Source organism: Triticum dicoccoides, chromosome 5A, assembly GCF_002162155.2.
Source record: "Triticum dicoccoides isolate Atlit2015 ecotype Zavitan chromosome 5A, WEW_v2.0, whole genome shotgun sequence".
Classification (NCBI taxonomy): Eukaryota; Viridiplantae; Streptophyta; class Magnoliopsida; order Poales; family Poaceae; genus Triticum; species Triticum dicoccoides.
In genome coordinates, this window is record NC_041388.1 from 434,309,192 (window position 1) to 434,322,667 (window position 13,476).

Sequence of the window (13,476 nt, forward strand, 5' to 3'; positions counted from 1 at the left end):
CTTTTTCTCATGCTACTAACGATTGCAATGTTTTTCAACGACAGATACAATCGGCCATTAATGACGGACGATTGAACTTTTTTGAGATGCAAGTTGATAAACAGCCTTTTCCAATGAATACCATGGATTTGGAGGGGAAGAAGCTACTCATTCGGCCGGAGGTAGCCGAATCTGCTAATAAAGCTAATGTCATTGTTGGTGAGCCCAGGAAAGACAAGGAGGACAACAAGGTCTTGGGGAGACAGGTTGTGCTTGGTAAGCAACCCGATGGAAAGGAAGTGATCAAAATCACCATCAAGAATCCTACACTCGGGGGGAAACTGCAAGTGCAAGAAAATGCTCGTGTGAGATTTGTCAAGCCCAAGAGTCCAGAAATTGGCAAGTGGAAAAGGAATGAAGTTAAAGTATGGTGCAAGCAGATCAAGCCAACTTTTGATATGTTGCTGTCCAAGTACACCAACTAGTCGGCCGGTTCTAGCTTTAATCGGCCGACTCATCTGAAGCGACCAAGGTCATCATCAGCTGATATGTTCAGTCAGTATATGAAACCGAGTGGACCAAGGGTGCCGTTTCCAGAAGAGCATACGCAATCTGTTTGGGATTGACTTGGCTATTCATATAGAGGCCGACTGAACATTGGTGGCTATCAGTCGGCTGGTCAAAACATGCGACCGGATGGAAATTATCCAAGTGTAAGAATGGACCCAGGTGGAAGTTATCCGAGTGAAAAAATGTGGTCAAGTAAATTCCATCCGAGTGGATTCCATCCGAGTGACATCCATTCGAGTGGATTCCATCAGAGTAAAAAGGTACGCCCGAGTGGAAATTTCATGCATCTGGAAAGTCGAAAAGAATGGCGTGTTAAATCACCAACTGTTGCAGCAGTTGAGTCGGGAAAAGGCAAGGAGAAAATGGATGCCGACTCACTTATCTTGGGCACCGAAACATTCGCCATACAGCAGCCGATTGTGCATAGCAATCCGACTGAGCCGATATTTTCTATCACGCCAAAGCACTCGGCTAATGACCATGAAGCAAGCACCAGCCGAGTAAAAACGAGAGATCCTAAATACACTCAGCCAAAGTGGTGTCCTCCAGGGCTAACAAAGACACAAAAGAGGAAACTACAGAGGTTAAGGAGTCAAGAGATGGCAGAACAAGAGGACGAGAAGCAAAGGGATAAGTTTTTCAATGACACTCGGCCTATGGTACCTACAAAACAAGTGTGGAGGCCCAAACAAATACAAGATGCTGTGGCCTCTACACCTATCACAGCAGCACCTACACTACCAAAAGAGGACGGCGCAATCATTGCATCGTCTACGTTACCTATTGCTTCCTCTTCACTCGGACAAATTTCTGAATCGGTGGATGCACTTGAGGAGGAGGCTGATATGTTGGACTATGAGTCTACACCGGTTCATGAAGGTATGGATATCAATATGGTGTATTACTTACCTGGTGAGTTTCGTGCTGTAGATGAGGAAGGGAAGGTTGCTCAGCTGGATTTTGGCCCTAAAAATGCGATATTCGAGAAGCCAAAAGAACCAGTAACGCATATGAAACCATTATATCTCAGAGGTCATATCAATGGGTCGCCGCTCACTCGGATGCTTGTTGATGGTGGTGCTGTGGTAAATCTTATGCCCTATTTGGTCTTCAAGAAATAGAGTTTGCCTGATGAAGAATTGATCAAGACCAATATGGTGCTCAACGGGTTTGAAGGCAAAGAGAAAACTGAAGCCAAAGGTGTAATGTATGTGGAGCTTACAGTCGGAAGCAAAACTTTGGCTACTGCATTCTTTGTCTCTGAGGTGCAAGGTAACTACAACGTTATACTAGGCCGTGATTGGGTTCATGCAAACCAGTGCGTGCCATCCACTATGCACCAGTTTTTGATTCAGTGGGTTGATGATGAAGTGGAAGTCATTCATGCGGATAACTCGGCTTGTGTTGCTTTGGCCGATGCATCGGTGGATTGGCAACATCCCAATGCTACTTGCTTGACGGGACGTGACTTATAAGAATTTGATTTTCTCAGCGCGACCAAGAATGGTTTTGTGCCTGTCTCTTTAAAGCTGACTGAATGCAATTGGCTCCAAGGTATGATATGTTTAAATGGATCCTAATTCTGAGTGGTTACAAAAATGTCTTGTAAAGTATCGGTCCAGTGAGAACGATATGTATGAGTCTATAGAGGAGTTGGATGACATGGATAAACTTGGACAAGGTTTTACATCAGCTGATCCATTAGAAGAGGTAGATATTGGAGATGGTTCAGTCACTCGACCGACATTTATAAACAAAAATTTGAAAGTCGATTGTAAGGCTAAGTTAATTGAGCTATTGAAAGAATATGTTTGTTGCTTTGCATGGGAATATCATGAGATGCCAGGGTTTAGCCCGAGAGCTAGTGGAGCATCAGTTGCCTATAAAGGCCGGTTTTAGACCTTATAAACAATTGGACAGAAAATTTAATCCGAAAACATATGACCGAATCAAGGAAGAGATCGGTCGACTGCTTGAAGCTAATTTCATTCGACCTTGCAGGTATGCCGAGTGGATTTGTAACATTGTACCAGTGGAGAAGAAAGGGTCCGGTAAGTTGAGGGTGTGCATTGACTTCAGAGATTTGAATAGGGCTACATCCAAAGATGAGCATCCTATGCCAATAGCCGATATGCTTCTGGACATAAGGTTATTAGCTTTCTAGATGGTAATGCCGGATACAACCAAATTTTTATGGCCGAAGAGGACATGTACAAGACAGCTTTTCGATGCCCTGGTTTCCTTGGTTTATTCGAGTGGACAGTGATGACATTCGGATTAAAAAATGCTGGCGCCACATATCAAAGGGCTATGAATTTGATTTTTCATGATTTACTCGATGTCATACTTGAAGTTTATATTGATGATATTGTTGTCAAATCGGATGCTTTTGAATCTCACTTGGCCGATTTGTGTTTAGCTTTCGAAAGAATGAAAAAGTATGGACTGAAAATGAATCCTTTGAAGTGTGCTTTCGGCGTGTCAGCTGGCAAGTTTTTGGGTTTCATTATTCATGAAGATGGTATAGAGACTGATCCCAAAAAGATAGAGGCTATACAGAAAGTGGAGGCTCCAACATGCAAGAGAGATATGCAAAAGTTCCTTGGCAAGGTCAATTATTTGAGAAGGTTCATAGCTAATCTATCAGGGAAAGTTGATGCATTTACTCCTATCCTTCGGTTAAGGAATGATGCTGATTTCACTTGGGGGGCAAAACAGCAAGAAGCATTTGATATGATCAAGAATTATTTGTGCTCTCCTCCGGTGATGAGAGCACCCAAGCATAGGGAACCCTTCAGACTTTACATTGCAGCAGAGGAAGGAGTTATTGGTGTTGTTCTAAATCAAGAGACCGAAGGAAAAGAGCATGCCATCACTTATTTGAGCCACCGCTTATTGGACGCAGAGACAAGGTATACATTTATTGAGAAATTATGTCTATGCTTATATTATGCTTGCGCAAAACTGACACATTATTTAGTGCCGAGTGTTTGTGTAGTAGCTTGTCAAACCGATGTCATTAAATACATGTTGCATGGGCCAATTCTTAGTGGTAGAATTGGCAAGTGGGCTTATGCTTTGATTGAATATGATTTGGCTTATGAATCTCTAAAATCCACGAAATGCCAAATTGTTGCTAATTTCATTGTTGAACATCGGATTAATAACAAGCATGATGTTGATATGAACCTTGTTTCATTAGTACCATGGAGATTATACTTTGATGGTTCAGTTTGTAGCAATGGCCAAGGTGTTGGTATTGTTTATATATCTCCTCATGGTGCTATTTTTGAAGCCTCATGCTGCTTAGAATATTTTTGCACAAACAATCAAGCCGAATATGAAGCATTGTTATTCGGCCTAGAGATGTTACTTGCTATAGGTGTTACACATATTGAGGCTTATGGTGATTAGTTACTAGTGGTGCAGCAAATATCCAAAGTCTTTCAATGTTTGGACGAATCACTTAATGTTTATCTTGATAAATGTCTAGATATAATCTCTACTTTGGATTGTTTTAGCATTGCACATATATCTAGACATGACAACTGGAGAGCAAATGAGTTGGCACAACAAGCATCTGGATACCATGTTGATCATGGCATGTTTCATATTTCTCAAAGTCCGATGTCTTGTCTTACCAGTATAGAAGAGGCCGAACCAGAACCCACTGATTCGGTCATTAACAAAAAATCTAGTGCAGGTGACAATCCCGACTAGAGGAAGCCCATTGTTGATTACTTGTGCAATCCAAGTGAAAGGGTGGACAGGGCTGTTCGGCGTATGACTTTCAAGTATACAATGAGAGATGATGGTCTTTATCGCCGAACAGTCGATGATGTTCTTCTAAAGTGTTTGGACGAGGACCAGGCAAGAGTTGCTATGGGAGAAGTACATGAAGGTATTTGTGGCACTCGCCAGTCGGCTCCCAAGATGAAATGGTTATTGCGACGTGCTGGGTTTTATTGGCCGACTATGATTAATGATTGCTTCAGGTATTATAAGGGGTGTGAAGCTTGTCAAAAGTTTGGTGATATTAATTGGCTCTTGCTGCTATGTTACATCCTATTATCAAACCTTGGCCTTTCAGAGGTTGGGGTTTAGATTTCATTGGACAAATCCATCCGTCTTCTTCAAAAGGGCATCGGTTCGTATTGGTGGCAACTGATTATTTCACTAAATGGTCTGAAGCAGTACCTCTCAAGAACATGACGCATACGGAGGTAATTCAATTCATAACCGAGCACATTATTCATAGATTCGGTATTCCTCAAACGTTAACTACATATCAAGGTTCATCTTTCATGTCACACCAAGTCAGAGAGTTTGCCGAATCTTATAACATAAAGTTGCTCAATTCCTCTCCATATTATGCCCAAGCTAATGGAAAAGCTGAGTCTAGCAATAAAATTTTAATCAAGCTCATCAAGAAGAAGATTGAGGATAATCCAAGGAGATGGCATGACTTGTTGTTTGAGGCATTATGGGCACATAGAATCTCAAGGCATGGTGCTACGAGAGTGACTCCATATGAGCTAGTATATGGTCAGGAGGCTGTTTTACCCGTGGAAGTAAATTTGAATGCTTTGAGAATAGCCAAACAAAATGATTTATCGGCAATAGACTTCTATAACTTGATGATGGACAACACTGATGAGGTTGCTGATAAACGTTTGGCTTCTTTGAATGCCATAGAGAGAAATAAGTTGAGGGTGGCAAGGGCTTACAATAAGAAAGTCAAGTTGAAGAATTTTCAAGTTGGTGATCTTGTTTGGAAAGTGATTCCGCCGATTGGTTCAAAAGATAGGAAATTCGGGAAGTGGTATCCAAGTTGGGAAGGTCCTTTTAGAATTACAAGAGTTGTTCCCGGAAACTCATATTTGGTGGAATCAATAGAAGGGGCATTGTTACCTCGAGCTCTCAATGGCAAATATTTGAAGAAATACCACCCGAGTGTCTGGCAGGAAGCCTAAGTAGGCAATGGCCGATATACTATTATCGCCCTTAGCACAAACATGGCCGATACATAATTATCGCCCTGAGAAAAATAAATGGCCGATGGAGTGTTGACATCGTCCTTAGAACGAACACTATGCATATTATTTTTCGGCATGCAAGCTTTGCCGAAAAACAGGGGGGCATGTGTTGACACCTGATTTTGGCAAGATACAGAGTGAAAGAGTTTTTCAGCATGAAAAGTTTCACGTCATCGAATGGAATAACTTTGATGTTTAAGTCATTGACATCCGACCTCATCTTAGGGGCCGAAGCTATACTCTGAGTGACAGAATTTAGTGTTCCGAGTGCTTTTCGGCCAATTCTGCTTTCAGGACTACCTCGGATGAAGGAGCACTCTAAAGAAATTGTCTTTGTCTCATCGAGGCAATTGATTTTCATATATAAATCATCTTAATTCGAGTTCATATGCAATAGTTATAGTCAATACGGTCTGGACAGGCCAGAGACCAAAATATTACGCTTGACACCAGACACATGTTGATGAGTGTTTGATGCAATGAGTGAGCAATTCGGCCTTCAAGACGGCCTTTAATTGAAAAACCTTCAACACGGAAAATTTTCGTCTCGTTGAGCCGATCGATTTTCGTATATAACTCGTCTCAATCCGAGGTCGTATGAGGCCTGGAGAGACAAATCAAGATCAGACTATGTTTTCAGTCAGAAATCCGAGTGAAAAGTTTACCATCCGAGTGAAAGTTTACAGTCGAGTGAAAGTTTGCTGACCAGATGAACTTATTATTATCCAAGTGGAAATATAGTCATCCGAGTGGAAATATGATCATCCGAGTGAAATTGTCGTCCAGGTGAAAATATTCCGAGTGAAAAGATTACCATCGGGACGAAAACTTGCCGATTGAATAAGATAGTGCCTTCCGAGTGGAAATATAGTCATCCGAGTGGAAATATAGTCATCCGAGTGAAAGATTGTCTTCTGAGTGAAAAAGTCCAATCGGGCGATCCGAGTGAAAGTATCTAATATCCGAGTGGATGAGCTCAAGTCCGAGTGAAATTGAACATGTGCTCGAAAGTTTATCAAAATGACCTTGGATGAAGAAGTGTTCAATACAGAAGTTGTGAGTATCATCAAGACGGTAAACTTTGATTTTGGAGTCATCATCATGAGAGATAATATATAGCCTACAAATTCACTACGAGACTCGGATAATCCAGTCTACTGCAAGACCGAGTCCGACTGGAAGATAAAGATGACCTCGAAAAGTATTCAAGATGGCCTTATTTGAAGAAGTGATCAACATGAGAGTTGTTCGTATCGTCGAGGCGCACAAGTTTGATATTTGAGCCGTCTCGATCGGAGATCATATGCAAGCCCGGCAGCCTGCGCAAGAAGGAAGACAGAGTTTGGGCCAGATTCAGATTGAATCCGAGTTGGAATAGAATTAGGACTCTAGGACGTGAATTGATGTATTTTTTTCTTGTAAGGAAAGCCTAGATGAATCCTTTACTTGTACGGGAAGTCCAGACGCCTCTTATATATGTTGGGGGTGACGGCCGATTGAACAACACACAATCGAACAAATCAATATACTACTTTTTCATCTACGTTTTATCTCTCCACCGTTTTTCTATCTCGTTCTTCGCTGTTCTTCGTGTTTGAGAGCTGCTAATCCCGAGGCTCTAGGGGCGAGCGAATCGACCTAGGGCAGCCCATAGCCACCGCACTCCCTGACGGGGTCCCTCCCGGGGGTGTGGGGTTTTCGGGTCTGCAAAAGCGCCTGTCGACTGTCTTGCGTATCGCGCTATCGGTCAGGTCTCCTTCGACGTGAGCTGCGGTGCATCACCCCCGGCGTCGAGGGTACACATGATGTGTTCGTGTGTCAACAGGGGGCTACTGAGGGAGTCTTGGACTAAGGGGTCCTCGGGTGTCCGACCTATTAGACATGGGCCGGACTGATGGGCTGTGAAGATACGTAAACCGAAGACTCTATCCGTGTCTGGATGGGACTCTCCTTGGCGTGGAAGGCAAGCTTGGCGTCCAAATATGAAGATTCCTTTCTCTGTAACTGACTTTATGTAACCCTAGATCCCTCCGGTGTCTATATAAACTGGAGGGCTAGGTCCATAGATATATATTCTCATAATCATAGTCAGACAGGCTAGACTCTTAGGGTTTAGCAATTACGATCTCATGGTAGATCAACTCTTGTAATACTCATATTCATCAAGATCAATCAAGTAGGAAGTAGGGTATTACCTCCATAGAGAGGGCCCGAACTTGGGTAAACATTGTGTCCCCTGTCTCCTGTTACCATCGACCTTAGACACACAGTTCGGGACCCCCTACCCGAGATCCACCGGTTTTAACACCGACATGGGGCGCCCCTCCTCTTGGCCTTCTCCTATCTCTTCCACTAAAGCCCATGTAGGCCCATTAAGCCCCCGGGGGTTCCGGTAACGTCCTGGTACTCCAGTAAATGCCTGAACTCATCCGAATCCATTCTGGTGTCTAATCATAACCTTCCAATATATCAATCTTCATGTCTCGACCATTTCGAGATTCCTCGTCATGTTTGTGATCACATCCGGGACTCCGAACTACCTTCGGTACATCAAAACACATAAACTCATAATACCGATCATCATCAAACGTTAAGCATGCGGACCCTACGGGTTCGAGAACTATGTAGACATGACCGAGACTCATCTCCAGTCAATAACCAATAGCGGAACCTGGATGCTCATATTGGTTCCTACATATTCTACGAAGATCTTTATCGGTCAAACAGCATAACAACATAAGTTGTTCCCTTTGTCATTGGTATGTTACTTGCCCGAGATTCGATCATCGGTATCTCAATACCTAGTTCAATCTCATTACCGGCAAGTCTCTTTACTCATTCCGTAATGCATCCTCCCGCAATTAACTCGTTAGTCACATTGCTTGCAAGGATTATAGTGATGTGCATTACCGAGTGGGCCCAGAGATATCTCTCTGATACATGGAGTGACAAATCCTAATCTCGATCTATGCCAACTCAACAAACACCATCGGAGACACCTTTAGAGCATCTTTATAGTCACCAAGTTACATTGTGACGTTTGATAGCACACTAAGTGTTCCTTTGGTATTCGGGAGTTGCATAATCTCATAGTCATAGGAACATGTATAAGTTATGAAGAAAGCAATATCAATAAACTAAACGATCATAGTGCTAAGCTAACTTATGGGTCAAGTCAATCATATCATTCTCTAATAATGTGATCCCATTCATTAAATGACAACTCATGTCTATGGTTAGGAAACTTAACCATCTTTTGATTAACGAGCTAGTCAAGTAGAGGCATACTAGTGACACTCTGTTTGTCTATGTATTCACACATGTACTAAGTTTCCGGTTTAATACAATTCTAGCATGAATAATAAACATTTATCATGATATAAGGAAATATAAATAACAACTTTATTATTGCCTCTAGGGCATATTTCCTTCAGTCTCCCACTTGCACTAGAGTCAATACTCTAGATTACATTGTAATGATTCTAACACCCATGGAGTCTTGGTGTTGATCATGTTTTTCTCGTGTGAGAGGCTTAGTCAACCACTGGTGCACGTCGGGCCTAAACAAACAGTTTGAACCCCTTTCCGCGATGGCATTTGGAACCGTCTCCATGTGAGTGTGGGTGATAGGTTGGTCCTTCCCACACGACCCAGAAACCGTCGGGGATATGCCCTCCTGGCACGCAGGCTCGACAAAATGAGAACGTGTGCAACCAGCGAGCGCTCAAATACGGAAATACGTACAGTAAAGTTACAAAATACAATTATATGACAAAATTTTTTCTGGTCCCAAGTACATCCCACACAGTCAGTCCTCGCTAAACGTTTCCGTTTGTATGTACATCCCACACAGTCGCTCCAAAGAAAACGTTTCCATTCACAGGTACATCACACACAATTTTTCCCGTTAAATCATTTGCGTTATTGAATGTATCACACACGGTCCATAGAAGAAACTGTGTGGCAAAGGCTATCCATCACACACCGTTTTTATGTGGTAAACGTTTGCGCAAGGTGGCCTAACAAAAACAGTTTTCAAGAGAAAGTCGTGTGTGATTGTTCATTGATCCAACACGGTTTATTCCTAGAAACTGTGTGTGTTGCCTGAGGTCATCGCCCACGGTATTTTTTCAACAACTGTTTGGAATAGCAAAACCCAATTAGCTGGATAATTCGCCATTAGCAGGCTAATTATCTGATTATTCATAATCCATTTATTAATCTAATTGACATTTCATATTAAGCACACAATATATTTCATTTCCATATTAAGGAAGCAGAATTTCGTAATTGAAATACATCAGAGTACAACATGATATAGCTTCAACACTCAGCTACCCCATTACACAACTGCACGAACATCAAGTTCCACATGCAACATGTAGAACCTTCCGAAATTAGCATAATAGATAGTATATAGACATATGCATCCCATCTGGAAAACTGCTGAAGCAGAAGGCGAATATTGAGCCTTTATTCATGTTGAAGGTCTTTGCAACTTTAGGCCAACACATATGGATGATTGAACATCCGTCCTTCGCCCTCTTCATGAACACTTCAATATTGAAACGTGGGTGTTGTATGAATACCTTCCTCACCTCCTGACCATAGAGGTGGTTTGAGAGGTAATCATCAGTGAACTGCTTTGGAAAGGCCTGAAAACAAGGATGTGGATAAATATCTTCTCTATATTGGAAATGGGGCAAAGGAATAAAAAAAGGCAAGGTATAATATTTAGTACCATCTTGTAGTGAACTGATGTCTTCTTCATTGTGCAGACAAAGATCTTGTTGTTTTTTGTCACTAATTTCTTTATCCTAACAATCTTTCCGAGTTTCTTGATTTGATTGATATTCATGGACAACTCATTTCCCCATATGCAAAAAGGGTCGAATAGTGGGTCAAAACCTCTGACAGCAGGACCTACATGTGCAAGACCAAATTGTTAAAAACCAAAATATTAGAATGGTTCCTGCAATTGCACAATGATGTGCTATTAGAGAATGAACCATGCACATGCTAACCTCGATTGTAAACCTCACTGCTTCCCATTGTTTCCCTGCAACACATATAAGGTAGTTAGTCATCCGGTTAAGTAAGGGTTCGCATGCTATCAGTAAAATATGTTGATGAAAAATAAGCACATTGCAGATTCAACAGATTAATTCAAGCCACACGGAAAACCCATTTACGCAAACCAAACATGATTAAGAACTAGGAAATATAGCACTTGTATATGTTTATCATGTATTAAGTGCAGCCAAATTCGATTTATTCATCACATGCACAACAATACAAAATTCTAACCACGACAATTGGACATCGCATTGCAGAATTGAACAAAGTAGTTAACTAAACACCACAACAAATGAACCAAACATTAAATGAGCACCACATTGCACAATATAACATACTCCTAATAGAAGATCAGATAGTTAACCAAACAGTTAACTACAACCAATTGTAGCAATTATATTTGTTTCTCATGTATTTACTACAGCCAAATTCAATTTATTCCTCACATGGTATACAATAACAGAATGCACCCACAACTATTGAACATCACATTGCAGAATTGAACCAAACAGTTAACTAAACACCACTACACAAATGAACCAATTGTAGCAATTATATTTGTTTCTCATGTATTTACTATAGCCAAATTCAATTTATTCCTCACATGGTATACAATAACAGAATGCACCCACAACTATTGAACATCACATTGCAGAATTGAACCAAATAGTTAACTAAACACCACTACACAAATGAACCAAACGTTAACTGAGCACCACATTGCACAATGTATAACCAAACCAAGCATGCTTGAAAACTTGGAAATATAGCAATTGTATTCGTTTCTCATGTATTCTGTAAATATAAATTCGATTTATTTCTCACATGGAAGACAATACAAAATTGCAGCCTGAAGAATTGAACATCACATTTGCAGAATTGAACCAAATAGTTAACTGAAGACGACAACTAATTAACAAATTAGTTAATAAGTGAGCAACACACTGCACAACATATAGAACATATACACTAGAGCACCAGATTGCATGGTAAAATTAGATAGCACAATTCACTAGAATTTGTGAAGGAAAGGCAGGAGAAGCACACACAACGGGTAAACCAAGCATGCTTAACCGGCGTAGCTAGCAAATGGAAAGGTGCTCTTCCAAGATCTGGGGGCCAGCACGAATGGCAGCCATCGGACCTCATCCGCGCATGCGGCCGCAATTTGCTTCTCCGCTGGCAAATGCTCCTTGATATCCTGGCTATACTGCTGATACGTCTCCAATGTATCTATAATTTTTTATTGTTCCATGCTATTATATTATCAACCTTGGATGTTTTATATGCATTTATATGCTATTTTATATGATTTTGGGGACTAACCTATTAACCTAGAGCCCAATACCAGTTTCTGTTTTTTTCCTTGTTTTCGAGTATCGCATAAAAGGAATACCAAACAGAGTCCAATTGACGTGCCAATTTTTGATGATTTTTTATGGACCAAAAGAAGCCCCCGGAGTAAAAGAGTTGGGCCAGAAGAGTCCCGTGCTGTCCATGAGGGTGGGGGCGTGCCCTACCCCCTGGGCGTGGGCCCCTATCTCGCGGACGATCCGGAGACCCCCCCTGACGTGAGACCTACGCCAAAAATTCCTATAAATACAGAAACCCCCAGAAATAAACCTAGATCGGGAGTTCCGCCGCCGCAAGCCTCTGTAGCCACCGAAAACCAATCTAGACTCGTTCCAGCACCCTGCCGGAGGGGAGGAATCCCTCTCCGATGGCCATCTTCATCATCCCAGCGCTCTCCATGACGAGGAGGGAGTAGTTCACCCTCGGGGCTGAGGGTATGTACCAGTAGCTATGTGTTTGATTTCTCTCTCTCTCTCTCTCTCGTGTTCTTGATTCGGCCCGATCTTGATGTACCACAAGCTTTGCTATTATAGTTGGATCTTATGATGTTTCTCCCCCTCTACTCTCTTGTGATGGATTGAGTTTTCCCTTTGAAGTTATCTTATCGAATTGAGTCTTTAAGGATTTGAGAACACTTGATGTATGTCTTGCATGTGCTTATCTGTGGTGACTATGGGATATCACGTGATCCACTTGATGTATGTTTTGGTGATCAACTTGCGAGTTCAGTGACCTCGTGAACTTATGCATAGGGGTTGGCACACATTTTGGTCTTGACTCTCCGGTAGAAACTTTGGGGCACTCTTTGAAGTTCTTTGTGTTGGTTGAATAGATGAATATGAGATTGTGTGATGCATATCGTATAATCATACCCATAGATACTTGAGGTGACATTGGAGTATCTAGGTGACATTAGGGTTTTGGTTGATTTATGTCTTAAGGTGTTATTCTAGTACGAACTCTAGGATAGATTGAACGTAAAGAATAGCTTCGTGTTATTTTACTACGGACTCTTGAATAGATTGATCAGAATGGATAACTTTGAGGTGGTGTCATACCCTATAATAATCTCTTCGTTTGTTCTTTGCTATTAGTGACTTTGGAGTGACTCTTTATTGCATGTTGAGGGATTTTTATATGATCCAATTATGTTATTATTGTTGATAGAACTTGCACTAGTGAAAGTATGAACCCTAGGCCTTGTTTCGAAGCATTGCAATACCGTTTGTGTTCACTTTTATCATTAGTTACCTTGCTGTTTTTATATTTTTCAGATCACAAAAACCTATATCTACCATCCATATTGCACTTTTATCACCATCTCTTTGCCGAACTAGTGCACCTATACAATTTACCATTGTATTGGGTGTGTTGTGGACACAAGAGACTCTTTGTTATTTGGTTGCAGGGTTGTTTGAGAGAGACCATCTTCATCCTACGCCTCCCATGGATTGATAAACCT